Source organism: Neofelis nebulosa, chromosome 1 (assembly GCF_028018385.1).
Source record: "Neofelis nebulosa isolate mNeoNeb1 chromosome 1, mNeoNeb1.pri, whole genome shotgun sequence".
Lineage (NCBI taxonomy): Eukaryota > Metazoa > Chordata > Mammalia > Carnivora > Felidae > Neofelis > Neofelis nebulosa.
In genome coordinates this window covers 218,071,628-218,091,911 of record NC_080782.1, presented here as the reverse complement: position 1 = coordinate 218,091,911, position 20,284 = coordinate 218,071,628, and the positions used below count along the sequence as shown (strand labels likewise).

The window sequence follows — 20,284 nt, the reverse complement described above, 5'->3', positions numbered from 1 at the left end:
ACACTTCTGGAATGCCTCTGCTGCGTTTGTAAATTTAACAAGAGGGCCTGAGGAGAGAAAGATATCAGCTGAAGTTGAACAGGTTACTGGAAACTCTCCTGACTGCTGGACTGGAATTGCTTCCCACCCTCCTAATGCATCAGAGCCAATCCTCTGCTATACGCCTGTCTGATAGTGGCACTGTCCCAGCCCCCTGACAGTCTTGGAAAAAGGACACAGTCACTGTTGTTTCTGTTAACACTATATGATAAGTACGAGTGCCTGTAAATAAGTGAATGACGTGTGAACACTTCAGCAAGAAGGGGAACCGGAGCCTTCTGGGGAGGCCTGTCATCAGGTGCTTTCAAAGTGGTTTTGAGTGTAAAGGAGAGCTCTTGCCCATGTAGACAAGGTGGTTCCGACAGAATGAAGAATCCACATTGCCGAGCCACAGGTGAGGGGCAAGTCTGGAAAGCAGAAGGAAGGTGTAAGGAGAAGCTGGATTATGTGTCTTGGTCTGAAGAGGTGTTTTGAAACTGCCAGAGATGCTAACTCTCTGGGTAATCAGAGACCGTGTGGCCAGACCATATATAGACATAGAACTCTGACCCACACCCTACAGCTTCCAAGGGAAGCTTTCCTACAGGTTCCAGGGAAGCAACCCATGCTCTCCAAGAAAACACCCAGGAAGGCAGCCTGCTACAGGTCAGGCTTGTAGGAAGTCCGACTGTTATCTCTAGTAACAATCCAGGAAGCTAAACACCTACCCCTGTAACAATCAGCCCCAAATGGCCAGAACTTGATTAATAACTGACAGCTGCCCTATTTTATCTCCACTTCCAACTAGGGACCAATCAGAGAAAGCCAAATATGCACCCTCTACCCAACCCCATGGGACGACCTGCTTCTAGTTAGCCTGCCTCTAGCTTCCCCAACAGCCTCCAACAGGCGCACCTGCAGCCTTCCCTTTGTTTCACTGTAAAACTCACCCTCTCCTCTGCCTGCCTTTGAGTCCCTGCCAGAACGCAAGCGACAGAGGCTGACAACCTTGCTCCAGCGAGCTCTGAACAAAATAGCCTTTGCTTTTCTCATTTGGTTGGTCTTTCTTTATTTCCACAGGAATATCCTGCTGCTGCTGGTCGGGATTCATGTGCTGCACAGCTTCCCCCTTGTGTTTCTATTTCTACTTTAACAAGCATCGTTTGTCTTTTGCTTGGCATTTTGCCCAAAGAAAATAATAGAAAAAGTTAGATTAACAGCAATGCCGAGGCAAGTCTGCTTTTCTAGGATCACTAGGAAATGCTGTTGAGTGTCTCCTTTTAGGTAGGGTGGCAAGAACATGGGCTCAAATGGAACGGGCAATGGGAGACAGCGCTGTTCTGATGTGGTCTGAATAGCTTTATAATTTTAAAGGATTGCTAAGGGGACATTCAACTCCTCTTGACTTACCCTGTACTTAGCAGTACATCCCAGTCCTCCTTATAAAAGTTTTATTGTTCTAAGAGTGGCTCCAAAGAAATATATTGTGGTTCCACAGTGTCTAATTGTTGGGAACTGTCTTTCAGCTGCATGAAAGTTAATTATATGTTCTACTGAACGCCCCCTCTGAAAATCACATTTGCTTAAAGATTTGGGGCAATACTTACTTAGCCTGCTTTCTAATTTGCTGAGTCTCAGCCATCTATGCCTAATGGTAGTAAACGAAAATAATATATACAGTCAAAATATATTGACTGTAAGAAGAATTCCAATTTGTCCTTGAGTTTTCTGTTTATAACGCTAATCTGTGCATTGCTAAAAGTCCTAGTCCCAGCCTCCAGATGTTTGGGTTGAAGCTGCCACTCTGTGCTTGGGAACAGGAAGTTAACAGCACAGGTTCTGAGGACAGTGAATGGTCAATAAACATGGCTATCTGACTGACAAGAGATCGGGATATCTACTCTTCTTGTGCCCTATGATCACATCAGGTGTTTGACACGCTGCGGCTGCAGAGCCAGCTCTGACTACAGCGGGGACAAATGAAGTGGGAAGTAAGGCTTGATGTAGAAGCCCACGCTCCTTGGCTTGCACACGAAGCTTCCTCAGTCGTCTCAGCTTAACTCTCGGCATTCCCTTCCTCAGGAACCTCCATCTTTGCGTGCACACGCGTGTCTAGTAGGTACTTGCTTCCAGGCTTTTGCTCGTGTTACATTCTCACACGCCATGTTCTCCCCACCACCTACACCTGCCCAAAGGTTCCTCATGTTTAGAAGCCCAGCTCAGATTCTATGTCCTTTTTGTTGCGATTGCCCTTACAAGAAGTGATCTTTCACCTCTTAATTCTTGTAGTGGTTATTGTCCACACCACCCAGAGTGCCCTTCAATGGGCACATCTGTCTAACTGTCTTCCTTTGTTCATTTGCCCAAAGAATATTTACTGAATGCCCACTAAAGTCCCAGTTTTGTTCGAGGCAGGGGATATATCAGTGATCAAAACAGCAGAAATGTTTGTATTCTGGTAGGAAAGGCAGGTGATGAACAAGATAAATACATACATACATACATACATACATACATACATACATAAAACACATAGTATATCAAGTGCCAGTAGGTGCTCATGAGAAAAGGCAAAGCAGGAAAAGGCAGGTAACTGAAATTTGGGGTAGGGTAGGCAGAAAATGTCTCACTGAGATAATTTCTAAAGGATTTGAGAAGGGTCAGGGAGCAAGCTTATGAAGATGTTCCCCTGCTATGGAAAGCGCTTTTCTCCCCACACAGGTGCAAAGGCCCTGAGGTGGCAGCATATCTAGAGGACATGAAGATGATAGGAGAGTAGTGTGTCTGAAGCCCAATGCACTTGGCTGAGGGGAGGGGATAAGAGAGGGGAGGGGGTGGTGGCCTTGTAGGGCCTTGTAGATCATAGTCGGGATTTTGGCTTCTGTTCTGTGTGAGATGGAAAGCCACTGGAGAGTTGTGGGGAGAGAAGTGACATGATCTGATTTGTTTTAAAAGAAGCCCTCAGACTGCAGTGTTGAGAATAGTCTGCGGGGGTGGGGAGCTTGTGGGCTGAAGCAGGAGTAAGGCTATTTCAGTGGTCCAGGTGAGAGCGGATGGGGACTCGGGCCAGAGGAATGGGGAGAAGTGATCAAATTGTGGATATATTTTCATGATTGGGCCAATAAGATTTCCTGAGGGATTGGATGGAGAGAAAGAGAGCATGGAATCCGGGGTGATTCCGGATTTCTGGCCAGAGCAACTTGGAGGATGTTGCTGCCATTAATGCAAATGGGGAAGATGGCAAAAGAAGCTGGCTGGGGGGAATGCAGTTGCTGGATGCTCAGGAGCTCAGTTTTAAACATGTCCATTTGGGGGCGCCTGGGTGGCTGGGTCGGTTAAGCGTCCGACTTCGGCTCAGGTCATGATCTCACGGTCCATGAGTTCGAGCCCCGCGTCGGGCTCTGTGCTGACAGCTCAGACCCTGGAGCCTGTTTCAGATTCTGTGTCTCCCTCTCTCTCTGCTCCTCCCCTGTTCATGCTCTGTCTCTCTCTGTCTCAAAAATAAATAAACGTTAAAAAAAAAATTTAAACATGTCCATTTGGGGGGCACCTGGGTGGCTTAGTTGGTTGAGCGTCTGACTCTTGATTTCGGCTCAGGTCGTGATCCCAGGGGCGTGGGAGGCTGCTTAAGATTCTCTCTCTTGGGGCACCTGGATGGCTCAGTAGGTTAAGCCTCCGACTTTGGCTCAGGTCATGATCTCATGGTTCGTGAGTTCGAGCCCCGCGTCAGGCTCTGTGCTGACAGCTGGGAGACTGGAGCTTGCTTCAGATTCTGTGTCTCCCTCTCTCTCTGCCCCTCCCCTGCTTATGCTCTGTCTCTCTCTGTCTCAAAAATAAATAAAACATTAAAAAATTAAAAAAATTGTCTCACTTCGGCTCAGGTCATGATGCCATGGTTTGTGAGTTTGAGCCCCTGCATCAGGCTCTCTGCCCCTCCCCCCGCTCATGCTTGCTCTCTCTCTCTCTCTCTCAAAAACAAATAAACATTAAAAAGATTCTCTCTCTCTCACTCTGCCCCCTCCCCTACTCGTGTGCTTTTTCTAAAATAAAAAAATAAACATGTTCAGTTTGAGATGCTCAGTAGCCATCCACGTGCAGATCGCAAGGAGGTTGTGGCTTCAGAAGGGCAGAATGTCCCCTCATGAATCTGTGCCTAGGCTGCTGATTGCATGAATCAACTAAGTAATCAACAGGAAACAATATCTCTGAATAGAGGTTAGGGGAAAGGGTTATGAGATTTTTCATCCTAGACCGTGAGAGAGGGAGAACATCAATTTGTTTTTGGATAACCGTGAAGGCAGTATTTCTGAAAATGGGAAGCTGATTAGAGACAAGGGGCCAGGGTGCCATCTCTGTGCCAAGGTCAGCATCTATGAAGCCTTAGGTCATGATATGCTTATTTTCACTGGTTTAAAAAGAGCCTATAACATCTTTCCTCTCCCCTGAAGATGCCATCAGGCCTCGGAATGCATGTTGTCATTGTTGAAGGCACTGTGGTTATTATTGTCAATGACAGCCCCCGGTTCTATGCACTCTGTATAATAGTAGGGGCAGTTAGTATGAGTTCAGATTCTGGAATTCTTGAATTCTGCTTCTACTATTTCTAAGTTGTGAGACTTCTAGCAAGTTGCTTAACCTTCCTGTGTTCCAGTTTTCTAATCTGTAAAATGGGAGTACTATTAGTCCCTATCACATGGAGTCGTGAGAATCAAAATGTTAATATATTAAAGTGTTTAGAATTATCTGGCACGTGGTGAATCCTATATGTGATAACTATTATTTTTATATCAAGCACTGTCAGATATATACCGGGTGCCATGATGAACATTGGACTTGACATAATTCCTGGCTGTGGATCTATTGATGGTAATTGAGACAGAATATCTCAAGGGGAAAGAAGAAAATGACTTTAGAAAGCTCACTCCATCCAGAACTGCTGGTGGGAAGTTCAGAAATGAACCAGAAATGGTTTTAACCTCCTATGCAGCTTGATTTCCACCTAGCACTCGAGTGGCAGAGTAAACGAACTGAAGGTCTCAGAGGGCCATAAATTCAATAGTTGAACAATTGCCACATGGAAGGGAAACTACAATGCTGAGCACGGTTTCTAGATGCCAGGCTATGGGGTCCCTGGACTCACACCACCCCAGAGTGTGGTTCTCCAGAAAAATGAAAAAAACTCTGTCTCTCCCCAGGGCTCATCCGGGGTAGGAATATACATAGAGGGTGCGTATGAGGATGGTCTGCCAGAGCGCTCCCTGTCTTGTGTGAGCAAAGCAGAGGAGAGGAGGGCATTAGGAAAAAGTGTCTACAAGGTAGAGAAGGATATTAGCAGACAGCGCTGTGGTTTCTTGTTCTATGTTGTAGTTGATCCGATATTGGAATTATGGCCCACTGAGACTCTTCGTTGGCTCACCACTCACGTGCTAACTGAAGACCAAGACTATTCCTCTGGGACTGACTGATTGACTGATTCCTAAATGAATGAATGAATCAAGTAAGCAACCGCTCAAACACTTACTGAGTGTTGCTGATCTGCTAGGGAAGGTACCATGCTGTGGAGATGTTTTTACCTGATTGAATAGTTTCTTCCTGTGATCTGTTGATTTAAGGAAAAAAGTAACCCTTATATGAGGGTCCCCAAGGAACCGAAGATATTTTAGGAGATTGATTCATTCAGTAAATGGTTATGTGGGCCTAGCGCTGTGCCAGAAGCTGGGGATACAACAGAGTAAGAACCAGACCCAACCATCCGGAGTTTACAGGCCACCATAGAGAGGGAAGCAGGGAGTTCGTCCAGCCCAGTGATTAATGGGATGTGTGCACAGAATAGCACCTAACCCATTTCCAGGAGTTCAAGGGTATTTGCCCTGAGTCATAGGACGAGTAGGAGTTGCTAGAATTGGGGTAGAGGTGAAGGGCAGAGTTGTATAATCTAAATGAGCCCTGAGGAAATTGTCATCCCGGTGGCCTCCTGAGCTTGGATCCAATTTTAGAAACTGAACCTAGTGTTAGGCCACAAAGATTAACTCACCCCAACTGGTCAGCAGGGGCAGGTGCTGTTACCCAGAAGAGCTTTGAGGTTAACTGTGTGCCATAGCTGGATCTGTGCTGACCAGAGCTCTCCCCGGGGAGAGCGGAGTTTAATTGGTGCTGATTTCCAGTGCCCTTGGAAAGGGTGATCCTGGGCCCACTGAAATGGAAACCATCCTAACTCCTAAGTGATTGCAGGCAGGAACCTGAATCGCACCCAGCACGTTGGCTAATATGGATGCCCAGCAAGTACAAGATGTTTGGGGCTTTTTCCCAGTATCAATGAGGCTGGGGCAAGGCAGCCTTAGACGCATGGGAACAGGAAGAGCTGTTCCTATGTCAACAAGGAGGCTTGTTTTGTGTGTGCAGAGCTAAAGAAACACAGCTCACTCACTGGTCTGGCTAAACTTCAAAAATTTGTGCGTTTTTTTTTTTTTTTTTCCTCCTCCCAGGAACATTTTGTTCACGCTGGTGGTTAAAAGGGGGAAGCTTTCACATTGAAGTGCAGCAGGAAGTATTTAAGTTGGTTACAAGGAAGGACTATTTGGTAGAATGATTGAGCGCAGGGCTGGGTTCCCAGGGGGATTATGGAGTCCAGTTTTTATTCATGGACTTTCCTATTACTCAAATAATAAGACATTTTAGCCCACGTCACCATTTTAGAAAGTCCTGCACTTTGGGATTCAGAGGAAACGGGAGTGACTTGTGACCAGGAGGACCCAAGGCGGCTTCACGGGAGTGAGCTGGCCTCGGAGTTGGGGTCAGATGTGGAGAGAAAAGAGGGGAGGGCAGTACACAGATGGAGTGAAGGGGTCAGGGCGGGAAAGCACGAGGTACACGTGGGACAGAGCACGGAGGGTGATTTGGAATGTGCTCACTGAAGGGGGACATGGGAGAATAATGTTAGCCGGGTATGGGAGGGCTGGATTGTGGACAGCGTGAAAGCCATGGTCAGGGAATTTAGATTTTACCTGTCAGCCTAAAATTGTCAGGAGGCAATAATTAAGCAAGACTGTGCCTTCACAGGGATCAGAGACTTGCAATTCAGGGTACACAGACTTTCATAGCAACCTAAGTAGTGTCCCACTAGGGAGCAAAAGTTGGGATTTTTAAAGCAAAAAGGGAATGCTTGTATCCATTGTTTTTTTTTTTTTTAATGTTTATTTATTTTTGAGAGAGACAGAGACAGAATGCAAGTGGGTTAGGGGCAGAGAGAAAGGGGGACACAGAATCTGAAGCAGGCTCCAGGCTCTGAGCTGTCAGCACAGAGCCCCATGTGGGGGTTGAACTCACGAGCTGTGAGATCATGACCTGAGCCAAAGTCAGATGCTCAACTGACTGAGCCACCCAGGTGCTCCATTCTTGTATCAGTTGTTTACAAAGAATTTTTTTTTTAAGTTTATTTAGAGAGACAGAGAGACAGAGAGAGAGAGAGACCACAAGTGGCAGAGAACAGAGAAAGAGAGAATCCCAAGCATCCTCCGCACTGCCAGTGCAGGGCTCAAACCACAAACTGAGATCATGACCTGAGCTGGAGTTGGACACGTGACTGAGCCACCCTTTGCCCCTACAGAGGGTTTTGATTGGTGTTGGTGGCAGGAAGCTAGTCTTCACTGAATATAATTGGTTGCTAAGGCTCTCACCAAGCAAGCTCTCTCACTGGAGCAAGGTGCAGGTGCTGGGGCTCAGCCCTTGGAATATTTGCAGTTTGGCCCAATTCAAAAGTTCATGGTTCCACTAGAGAGGACGTGCATAAGGCCTATCTCCTTAATGGCCTCCTGGCTCCATTTTAAAACCCCTTGACATAAGTGAACCCAATTCATTTCACCTTTCACATACTCAATAGTCAACTGGAAGCCAGTTTTTTCAGGTTTTTGAGCAGAAAAGGGAAATGATGGACATTGTGCTTTAGGGATCATGGTGTTTTAAAGACTTTAACAGTTTTAGGGAACTTAGTTATGCAGTTCAGTGTTTCTCAAACTCCAGTGGCATCAGAGTCACTGCAGGGGGAGTGCTGGTTAAAATTCAGACTCCCAGGTCCCCACTCCCAGAGGTTCTTGTTCTGGGTAGAGTTGTGAATCTGCAGTTAAATTCTGCCACTGGTGATGCTGGTGTAACTGGTGTAAGACCCCCACTGGGAGAATACTGTTGGCTTCCTGGATGACACTGTCTAAAGGCCCCAAGCAGGGAAGCCTCTGATGAAGCCACAGAGAACCACTGAGAAAAAGAGTCAGCCCTAGAACACATGTAGGCCCAGAAAGCAGGAAGTGGACTTTTGATAGTACCAGTCCAGTAGGAACTTTCAGTTCCCTATTCTCTTGCCCTCCCTACACTCCAATCTTGGAGGGCCTTGGAGCCTCAGAAGGAAGGGTATGGAGTGAGATAAGAAGTGGATCACACCCTGTTCCCCCGACAGTAGACCTTGGCCCAGTGTGGTGCTGGTAAATATTTAACCACTACACCACTATTTTTTAACCAGCACACCAGCTCCCCAGGTAAAAAGCCCTGCCTTGGTCCATTTGCCGATTTCTGTGGTGCAATATTACCAGCATGGCTCTATCTCAGGATACCGATGTGATGTCACTGAAGGCAGAGCTGAGAGAAGCCCACAGTTGGATCATATGAGCTGATAGGACCCTGAGCCAGCTCACACCAGTGTTCCCAGCCTGAAATCGTGCTCAAGCTGGGATGGTGGGGCAGAACTATCTAGAATGAAGATTGAGTTGTTGAAAAGCATATTGTCCTGGACTGTGCTTTATTATTTAAAGTGACTATAGGGCTTTCTATTAGTGCCCAAGTTTTCACCCAGTGGCACGGAGAAAAACTGAATAAATTTCAGCTTGGGGATAGTCAGAGACAAAAATAAAATTGCATTTTGGTTATATCCTAAAGATGGTGCCTGTCCGACATATGGGCTACAGTGGGAAATTTTATCTTAAAAACTTGCAAGATACTTTTTAAAAAGATTATCATCAAATGGAAATACAAAACTGAAAGGTGCATGAGAAATCTTGGCCCTAAATTGAGAACCACATGATGTAAGGGATTCTGTTAATTGATGAGGTTCGTTTGGAGACTTTTCTTAGTGTTCCCAAACAGATGTCCCCAAAAGGAAGACAACTGTCACTGATTAAAAAACGAACCAATGAAACTGCTCAAAGATGCAAAGATAGTACAGGAAGAACCACCAAAGACTGGGATAAGACCTCTCTCATCGGTATAATGTGACGATTACGAGAGCAGACGTATTTGAATGTGCCTAACACACATAGTAGGTCTGCAGTCAGTAGGTTCTAGTTTTTCTTCCGAGCTTCATTAAGTTCCGGTGGTGTTGGGTTAGGCTCCCTCCCTGTTAAGGAGCTTCATCCGTGTTAAAAAATGCTAGGCAGAATAGTCTCCATTTCGGGTCTCTCGTCGCCCCTCCCCTCTTGCTGATGAGTGTCACAATAGAAGCCTTAGAGAGCCTCAGTTAGTTAGGGGGATAGCCAGGGCCTTCCACGTTCCTTTGGCAGGTGGGGAGTGGGTTTTTTAATGGGCTCCAAAGTGTCCGCCGCTTGCAAAAACAATTTCTGTGTAGCTTAAGCCACAACGAGGACACCAGAACCATAGCTCCCCCACCCTGGCTGTCCCGAATAACTGACTCTTTGTACTTGCCTAATCCAAACAGTAGATCGGTAATGCATAAACTGCTCCGCATGAAATGCTCCTTCAACCCGAGGACGGGTTGGAAACCACAAAGAATTTCCATCGACCAGGACTGCTTGCAGGAGGGGCTTTCTCCAGGTTTATAAGCTACTTTTGCAAACCACCATCGCCTACTTTTGGTGACACAAATCTGCCATTGGCGGTTGAATCAACAGAGCCTGGAATGTTCCGGGCTTGCAGGCAGCCCTTGTTCCCATTTCTTGAGAGGAAAGATCAACTTTCCGCGTCGGGGCGGGGGGCAGCCGCGAGCAGCGCGGCGAGGAGGGGGGCTGCCGGCCCGCAAGTCCAGGGGGGCGCCGGCGCGCAGCGTCTCCCGAGGCGGAGGCCCGGAGCCAGGGGTGGCGGGCTCGGAGCGGCTGGTCAGCGGCTGGGACGCAAAGGCAGCGGCCCTCGGGGTCAGCGCCGCCCGCTCCAGTCTGGCCTCCGCAGTGGCGGTACGACGACTCCACGCGGCAGTGCTTTCTTATTCCCGAGTCTAAACACCAGTCCTTCTGCACCCTGCGGGGTTTCCTGTGCGGAACTAGGAACAATGACTCATCCAATCTGGGGTGTACTTGGGTGTAGACGTGCTGTCTAGAACCAGGAGACTGGATGAGATCACAAAGGACGCGAGAGTGGAAAGATTTCAGTTGTCTAACGCGTGGAGTGGAGTAGAGCGCGGGCTGGAAAGGGTTAAGGGGTTTCAGGATCTCCGCAGGCGCAGAAACAGCTCTGACTCCGGAGGCCGGGTGGGTCGGGGCGGGCGGAAGCCGCCGTGAACGACTCAATTTATCTAGATGTACAGCGACACTCGTCGTCTCCCACATGGTCTAGCGGTTAGGATTCCTGGTTTTCACCCAGGCGGCCCGGGTTCGACTCCCGGTGTGGGAACGCCAAGACTTTTAGGAAAAAGAAAAATCAATCTACTCCCTCCTAAACCAGGAGGAGGCTGATGTTTTTAGAAAATGCTATAACCCAGAAAGCTTGGGGCTGAAGGGAAATCAGGGCTTTCCACCCCAAACCCGGTGCCGCTGGCGGGAAGGCGGTAGCTGCCCGCAGTGAGAAGTCAGCATTTGAACCCAGGTGAAGAAAATCGTGTTCCAGCTGGTACTTCTGATGTAATTGCTCCTTGTACTGTGGATATAGAGCAAATGACCAAAAAAGTGCTCTTCTTTGAAAGCAAAAGAAAAGATGCATTTTGGGACATTATAAGGCTTTTAAGTTGCCTAAAACTATTCCATTAAGGACAGCAAGATTGCCAGAAAAGACACACTATTAAGGGCAGATGTAGTTTAGCATACAGCCTGTAGCCTTTGCCATTTGAAGAGCTCGCTAAACCAGTTGTGTGGGGAGGGAGAGGGAAGGGAAAAGAAACTTAGGTTCCTATCGATATTGAGGAGTGAGGCGACGGCAAAAAAAAAACCACAAAAAAACAACAAAAAAAAACCAAAACCCTCAAAAAACAAACAAACAAACAAAAACCAAAAACAAAAAACCACTTACTTCTCCTGCCCTAACATTTCTCTGGCACATTCTGTTTTAAAAACTTTTGGAACTCATGATATGCTGAGCTAGAATTAGGAATCTTCGCGTTGGTGTGTCACAAGACGGCTTCCAACTGTTACCCAAAGAAGTGTTTCCTCTGCTTTAATCGTTTATCATGCTTATTTTTCCAAACATTTGCCATTCGGAAAATACTCAAGGCGTTCAGAAGCCACACCCCTTTCCTACTGGTGTCGAGTTTTTTGAAGCTTCCCCAGTTGTTCCCAGACTGCCACTAACACTGAGGAATGATTGTGAAAATAACTTGGTGTCCATGTGACTTTGAAATTTGCTCTCTTTTTAAAGTCCTTTGGGATTCTAAGGGATGCAAAAACAAATGTCATCCCTCACAAGAAAATTACTAGGTGAAATTATACATTCGTTCAAAGTTCCTAACAAACGGCTTGGAGGAGAGATTTATCATCAATAGGTAATTGATGTTTATGGAATCAAGTAGGAGAGAATTGATAGGCAAATAAAAAGCCCAATCATCATAATAGGTAATATTTATTGAGCACTTGCTATTGAGCACTTGCTATGAATGAGGCTAAATGCTTCATATACCTTTTTCTATTTAATTTTTGTTATTAATATTATTATGTCTCCATCAGCCAGGGGCCCTGTAGGAAACTGATGACAAATTCTGAGCAGAGAATTTAATAAAGGGACTATTGAAGGTTTATTTAGAGTTTAGGGAAACAAAGGATAATGCATCAGTCCTCGGGGTGAGGGGAGGGAGGGCTGCTGGTGGAGAGGGCTGGGGATGGGGGGTGGGGTGGGGGTGGGGGTGAAGCTGTGCTTTTTCATTTGTTTTTAAAATTTGCCTTTATCTAGCAGGTGAGTTCCATTCACAGGAAGGCTGTCAAATGTACTCATCCTATGAATAAATCATTTTCATAAAATAGATTTGGGGGCTCTTGGATTTGACAAAACCTTTCTTTTTAAATACATAATTTACTTATTTAAATTCAAGTAAGTTAACATACTGTGTAATATTGATTTCAGGAGTAGAACCCGGTGATTCATCACTTACATACTTAGATGCCTATGATCCTTGAGACTCAGTCCATAGGTGATACTTCTAAAGACATGCCTAATAAAATGAAAGAGTTTAACTTTGTGGAGAGATGTTTGTTTGAGTTATATTTGGCATTTTTATAGCCTTGCATTTTTGCAAAACACTTTGCCATAATTTTCATTAATCATCCTCATAATCAGTCTTTAGATTCATAGCTTATTTAAGCTCCAAAGGTCCTTAACAGTCCCTTAATTGAGCCCCTTATTTTAGTCGTAAAGCACTGGGTCTGGGATTTTATTCCTCTGATTCCTTGGTACTGGACTTTAGATTTATCCATAAAAAAATGGAATCTCTGTATGGTGTCCTGAACAGACACCATTCTCTCCAAATCCTGTCGTCAGGGAGGGGGATTGGGTACAAGAAACATGAATTTTTAAATTTTGTATCAGGCTTTTTGGTCAGTGTTCACAGAGTAGCTATGTGAACATAGTCATAACACTTTTTGAGTTTTTTTTTTTTTTTTCAACGTTTTTTATTTATTTTTGGGACAGAGAGAGACAGAGCATGAACGGGGGAGGGGCACAGAGAGAGGGAGACACAGAATCGGAAACAGGCTCCAGGCTCCGAGCCATCAGCCCAGAGCCTGACGCGGGGCTCGAACTCACAGACCGCGAGATCGTGACCTGGCTGAAGTCGGACGCTTAACCGACTGCGCCACCCAGGCGCCCCAGCACTTTTTGAGTTTTTAAAAAATTCATTATATAAACATTTCTAGAAAGTGAGGATCTTTATTTGGGATATTTGAACTAGTCACAGGTTCTCAATATGCTTCCATTTTTACATATGGTCATAAACTCTGAGGGAGTCTGCATAAAGATTGCCGTATGCCCATCCACACGTGTATTTATAGTCATATAGGTTTGTATGTATCTTCCCTCAGAGATCTGTGCTGCATGCAAAGAGTATCTTAATCACAACATTAAAACTTCATATTAATACAGGAAAGGGAAGGCAAATATAAAATTTTACTCACCCACATTGTAAAGCTGAATAACTTGGAAAAACACTGAATACTTGGAAAATCACTGGAACAAATAATCAAAAAATCAATTTGCAAACACCTAGAAGACCACAGGGTACTGGGTAATCATCGCACATAGCTTTGTGAAGAACAAAGCTTATCAGATAAATCTAATTTCCTTCTGTCCCAGAGTGACAGGCACAGTGGACTGGTTGGGGGGGGGAGGAGCAGCCAAGATAATCTCTCCTGATTTAAGAAACCCTAGGATTCTGCACTTTGTTGTGTCCTCATGAAGAAAACATAGGGAAGGCTATTGTTGTCTGGCAGGGACATGTCAAACCCAAGTTCAGGGCTGAGCTTCGCCCAGGTTGGGCAATTTATACTCAGTCTGTGCAAAAATGACCTTGCTCTTCCCAAGCCTCTGCTTGGATTCCTTAAAGTGTCATTCTGGTGTTGTTTACGTAAATGACTTCATCGGTTGTTCTTCAGGTTCCTGGACTCTAGAATGGGGGTAATAATAGGACCCACCTCATGGTGTTGTGAAGATTGGATCAGGTAAAGGGCTTGGCCCAGGTCGGGGCCGGTGGCCACGGGTTGCCCTCGCCATCAGCACGAACGTCACCAACATCACCACATTTGGTTCCTTTTTCTCCTCTATTTCCAATCACAATGTTAAATCTGACCACTTCTATCTCTTCAGTGGTGCCCACGTATGTCGGCACCTATTTCCCCTGCTGCTGTGCTGGGTCAGATTGTCTTGCTCCTTGGACTGTTGGAATAAGTGCTGAACTGGTTCCTCTGTCCCCGTCTCACCCATGTCTTCATCTCTCATTCTACCGCTTTGTCTGCTATGAGCTCCCAACCTACCTTTGCAGCCTAATTCCTACGTCTTCCCTCCGTGCATCACAGATTCCGGTTAATTTCTCTGCTTTTACTCAGTGTTTCCTCTGCTGAAATGCTCTTGTGCCCTTTCTCCAAATATCTGCAATTTACCCATCCTTTCAGGCTTACGTCACATGTCCCATCCTTCACGGAACTTCCCCTACCTTTCCTGCCACTGGGAACCTCTTCTGATTCCTTTTAGTATCCTGTGTGCCTCCCCTCTGATACTTATTCCTGTCTAACTTCGGGTCTTCGCTTAGATGTCATTTCCTCCGCAGGTCTGCCTTGCCCCACCAAGAGTAGGTGAGATGCTCCACTCTGCACGTTTCTCTCTCACTGAATTTACCGCACTTGCCACGGCCCCACTAGATGACAGGCTCCAAGGCCAGTGCACAGTAAATACTTAATAAACGTGTTGAGGGAACGTGGGAGCCAGACAAGGACTGTATTGTCCTAAGGAACACCTTAGGTTCTAAGTTACAGAAAGCCACTGGAACTAGTTAGGGCCCCAGGGAATCATTGGCTTATATAACAGAACTGTGGGAGAGGGGTAGGGAAGCTGGCCTCGAGAACAACCAGAGCCAGTGTTCTCTCTCTCCCTCTCCCTCAGTCTCTCTGTCAGATTTGCTCTCATCTCTTATGGAGCAGCCGCTTCCACCTGGCAAGGGATCTGGACACTGCCAGCTCTATATTCGTTCCTTGCGTCTTTCCCAGCAGAGAAGGAAGGCATTTCTTGGTTTCTGTTGGAAAGTGCTGGGGAGGAATTCGGCCTCACCCGGGCCTGTGCTCTCTGATGGCTGATGCACGTGGGGTATTATGGTTGGCAGCCCTCTCTGGAATCCCATGGTGGAGAGGAAGGAGGAATAGGTATCAAAATGAAGCCAGAGAAATTAAATAGTGGTGATGGTGGCACCACTTTGTGAATGTACTAAAAATCTCTCAGTTGTGAAAGACTGAATTTTGTGAAATGTGAATTATTTCTCAATAAAAAAGAATAGAAAAAAGTAAGCCAGAGATAAAAATCTTGCTGGCAAAAGAAACATTTTTATATTTCTTTTATTCGAGCCATTCATTTATTCAGCCAACTTTTATAGTGTGCCTATGATGTGCCAGCACTGACCTAGGTTTACATTTTAGTTGGGGGAATCACACACACACACACACACACACACACACACGCACACACACACACGCACACAAATCAGACAAGAAGTTTGGGTTTCAGGGACATCTGTGTGGCTCAGTTGGTTGAGCGTCTGACTTCAGCTCAGGTTGTGATTGCACAGTTGGTGGGTTTGAGCCCTGCATCGGGCTAGCTGCTGTCGGCATAGAGCCTGCTTTGGATCCTCTGTCCCCCTCCTCTCTCTGCCCCTCCCCCACTTGCGCGCTCCCCAAAATAAATAAATATTAAAAAAAACATTTAAAGACTATTTTAAAAAAGAAGTTTGGATTTCATTCTCAATGTGGTGAGAAATCTCTGGGGGTTTAAGTATGGAAAAAGTTCCAGCCCAGGATGAGGAGACTCCCTGGCTTTGAGAATTTTCTTGCCTGGCCCTATGCTTGTGGTCAGCACCAACCACACTTTTGTAGGAAGATGAGAATGTTTTAACAAGTCTCTCGAGATGGCGTTGATAACCTCATTTTCAGAATTTGGCAACTTTGTCATAAAATAAAGTTTCCTTTTGGGCTAACCTAGATAACATTACACTTTGCTTTCAGCCCATTTGCCCGAAATCAGCCAAATTGCAAAGTTGGAAGGCACAGTCCCCAAAACTGCCATCACTTTTTTTTTTTTAATTTAGATTATTTATTTTTGAGAGGGAGAGAGTGAGCACAGGTGGGGGAGGGCAGAGAGAGGGAGAAACAGAATCTAAAGCAAGTTCCAGGCTCTGAGCTGTCAGCACAGAGCCCCACGCAGGGCTTGAACCCACGAACTGGGAGATGATGACCTAAGCCTGAGTTGTACAACTAACCGACTGAGCCACCCAGGTGCTCCAAGACTGCCCTTACTTTGGACTGCAAGTTTGTGGGGCTTGCCAAAACCACCCTCAGGTTTTTGATGCTATGCTAGAAGGACCCACAGAACCTCACTGAAATCTGTAGTACGCATGGTTGTGGTTAATTACAGGGAAATGATACAGAATGAAGTCATCCAAAGGAAGAGACACACAGGGCAGAGTCTGGAAGGGTTCCAAATGCCAAACTTCCATTGCCTTCTCTCTCCATGGAATCAGGATGCATTACCCTCCCAGTATTGATGTGTGACAATGTGCATTGAATATTGCCAATCAGAGAAGTTCATCCTAGTTTTTATTGGGGCTTTATTGTGTGGTGTGATTGATGGATCGCCCACATGGTTGAATCAGTCTCTAGGTTGACTGATAACAAATGATCCAGAGCCCTGACCCTAAGTCACATGGTCTTTCTGGCAGGGTGAGCTCCCTGCTAAAATCATCAGGTGTTTCCAGCACCTGCTTCTAAAGAAAGACACTCCTATCAGGTATGACATAGATTACATCCCAGAAGCTGAGGGTAAAGGCCAGACCTCTTTCTGGGCAAGTCCAAATTCTTTACTACGTAGCATGTTTTCTCCCTAAGTCTCTCTTCATTAGAGATAGAGAAGATTGGTTATTGCCATGGACTGTTTGCCAAAAACATCAGTAAGTGCTCAGGACAGCAGCTCATTCTGGCTTTGGCCTCCCTCCCAGCTTCTCACTAGACTTCCCGGAGGGAAGTTGCAAAAAGAGGGGTTTGGAGGGGCTGTGGGGAATAGCAGGTTTTCTCCACGCTCTTCGGCTGGCTGCCTTACAACCCCATGTTCTGATCTTTAAACGGGAACAGTGGGCCCTTGGGGTGTGCCTAATGCCTCAGTAGAACCACAGGTTAGTTTGAGGAATGTCACCTGCATTAGGATTCCCACTGGAGGCTCAAAAGCAAACAGATTTGCATGCAGCATTTGGAGGCCTGTAAGGATTTTGTCCAGGTCTGGCACCTGGGGAGTTCACCCCAGGCCCACCCCTGCCACTGTGGGTCTTGGCTACGTCAGCCAACATCTGCAGCAGTCTGGTTGCATCACCTTCTACCCTGGTCTTCTCACGGTGTATAAACTTCCCACATCTATCTGCCAAAGGCAATGGCCCCTATCATTTATTTCTTGCCTCTGGGTGCTTCTTGGTCTAGTGCTGTTTTCCATTCTAAGCTCTAATATAGAGAGATTGGAAGCGGGGGAGTGGAGAGGAAGGCAGGAGATTCTGTAAGCATCAAATGTGTTCATTGAGTGGAGGTGGAAACAGTGAACCTGACAGTTATCAGAAGCTGGAGTAATTTTCCATAACCTGTGCTCGTTAATGTCCTGATTGGGGTTAATGGATTCAAGGGAGACAGAGAAAGTGGCGCACGAAGGGAAGGAAAGGAGGAACGATCAGAAGCTGGCAACAGCTCAGCGGTGGGGTGTGAAGGGAAGGGATGATTTGTTGACAACCCCGAGATGATAAGCATCCCCAGAGAGACAGAGAAGTGGGGCAGAGAGAATGAGATTTGTCTCCTCTGACAAATTTGAGGCACTGCCGGGACATCTAAATGGAGCAACCTAAGAGCGCAGGAAATCCAGGCTGGAACACCTGTGAAAGCTGAGACACCTACGGGGGCAATTGTCATTTTCAGGCAAATAGGAGGTTTAGGAGTTTCTCACTGAATGGTGCCTGGCTGTTGCAAGCGGTGGGTGGTGGAAAAGGGGGAGAGGGACGAGTGTGTGCAAAGGAAGGTAGTAGAGGTTGTGCTGTGTATATCTGACCCGCAGTGACAGACATCTCAAGAGCTCCATGGGCCTCTGGTCCCATTGCAGCCAGCATCGATTTGATGTTTCTTTCTTTCTTTTTTTTTTTTTTTTTTTTAACATTTGTTCATTTTTTGAGAGACAGAGACAGAGTGTGAGTGGGGGGGGGGGGGGCAGAGAGAGAGGGAGACACAGAATCCGATGCAGGCTCCGGGCTCTGGACTGACAGCACAGAGCCCGACACAGGGCTCGAACTCAAGGACCATGAGATTTTGACCTGAGCCGAAGTCGGATACTTCACCGACTGAGCCACCCAGGCGCCCCATAGATTTGATGTTTCTTATGACGATTTCCTGGCAGATGGCAGCAAAGCGTCTTGAGGAAGGTGTGACTTTTTCTAATTTGTGCAAAGGTACTGTATGAGCTAGCAGAGGCTCTGGGGTGCTTGTTAGGTTTTTTTTTTTTATAAGTCTTGCAAAGTTTCCAGTCCCTTCCGATCTTGCTACATTATGTGAGGAGTCACAGACCCTCTGCTACCAATTATTTTGTAAATTGGGCACTTCAACATCTGCACATAGCTTCTTGCATGTGCTGTGTGTGTAATTGTGCGACACCCCGGAAAGGTGGGTTGTACGAATTTCATGGAATACCGCTTAGCATATAATATACCTCAAGAGCCAAAAGCATGTCTCTTCCCCTTACCTGGTAATTCTATTTCCAGAAATCAGCATCAAAGGAAGAATCAGAGAAGAGCCAAGAAACAGATTTATGAACAAGGACAGATTTATGAGCAAGGGTATTTTTCCTTACAGCATCATCTATCACTAAAAATATGTGGGGGGCACCTGGGTAGCTCAGTCAGTTGAGTGTCTGATTTTGGTTCTGGTCATAATCTCATGGTTCATGAGTTCGAGCCTCTTATCTGGCTCACTGCTCCCAGTGCAGAGCCCCCTTTGGGTCCTCTGTCCCCCTCTCTCTGCCCCTCCCCTACTTGCACTCTCTCAAAAATAAATAAAACATTTAAAAAATTTTACCAAACAATGTGTAAAACAATAAAATGATAAAAATAGGAGAATGAATGAACAAATGGTATATCCATATGAAGGAATATTGTGCAGCTGGTGTTATTTACTGTCAAGATGATTTTATGATACAGAAGAAAGCAGAATCCCAAACTATATGCATAGTGTGGGTCCAACTTTGTATCACGTATTAATATGTTTATGTAAGTAAACACATGCAAAAACTGGGAAGAAATATGCTAAAAAGTTAACAGTGGCTATTTCTAGATGGCAGAATTACAAGTGATATTTTTTCCCTTTACACTTATTTTAATTTTCCAACTTCTTTGAAGTGAGTATATAATTGCTTTTATAATCACAAACTTTTCCCCCTGAAATAAATCCAGATGGCCCGGGTTCGACTCCCAGTGTGGGAATGCCAAGACTTTTACGAAAAAGAAAAATCAATTTAGGCCCTCCTTAACCAGGAGAAGGCTGATGTTTTTAGAAAATGCTATAACCCAGAAATCTGTGTTGAATAGTATGAAAGGTGCTTTCATAGGCTCTCAGAAACCCTGCAGAAGGGGATTTCAGAGCTCTCCAGCCTTCTGTCAGCCTTTACTTACTGTTCTCACCCTTCAGATTTGGGGTTCTGGGCTGACCCCTGTGGTGGGTGGGGCCAGCAGTGAAGGGACAAGGCTCCAGGCCCACTATACCAGTCCCTTGTGTCCTCACCCAGGGAGGAATGGTTAGTCCATCTTCTTATCCAGAAACAAAACTTGGATTGCCCTAGGCCTTGCACAGGAAATGCCAGGATAGTGAGTGGTATGTGACATTCTTAAAAAAAAATTTTTTTTAACGTTTTGTTTTATTATTGAGAGACAGAGGGAGACAGAGCATGAGCATGGGAGGGGCAGAGGGAGGGGGAGACACAGAATCCAAAGTAGGCTCCAGGCTCTGAGTCGTCAGCACAGAGCCCGACGCGGGGCTTGAACTCACAAACCACGAGATCATGACCTGAAGTCGGACACTTAACCGACTGAGCCACCCAGACGCCCCTTATGTGACCTTCTTTTAATAAACCAAGATTATCTGGTAACCCTTCAGTAAGAGCCCTCCTCCAGAGTTGAGAGACTTTTTAAGTGCCTGACTGAGATCTGATTGGATTTTCTTCATCTGGAAACTTCTTTTCAGGGCGCTGCCTTGCCTTAGTGCTCAGTCACAAATGAAAAAGTCGGGTTTTTTCTTTTTAAAATTATTTTCATGTTGAGTTTTGATCCATTACTCCTTAGCTGGATGTGGAAGGCCCT

General features: G+C 45.9%; 1 non-coding gene across 1 annotated transcript; it reads left to right on the top strand.

Annotated features, from left to right (window-relative positions):
* The first annotated feature begins 10,554 nt into the window (after positions 1-10,554).
* Positions 10,555-10,626, top strand: TRNAE-UUC (transfer RNA glutamic acid (anticodon UUC)). The gene has a single exon. It is a non-coding gene; the product is annotated as a tRNA-Glu (tRNA).
* The last annotated feature ends 9,658 nt before the right edge of the window (positions 10,627-20,284 follow it).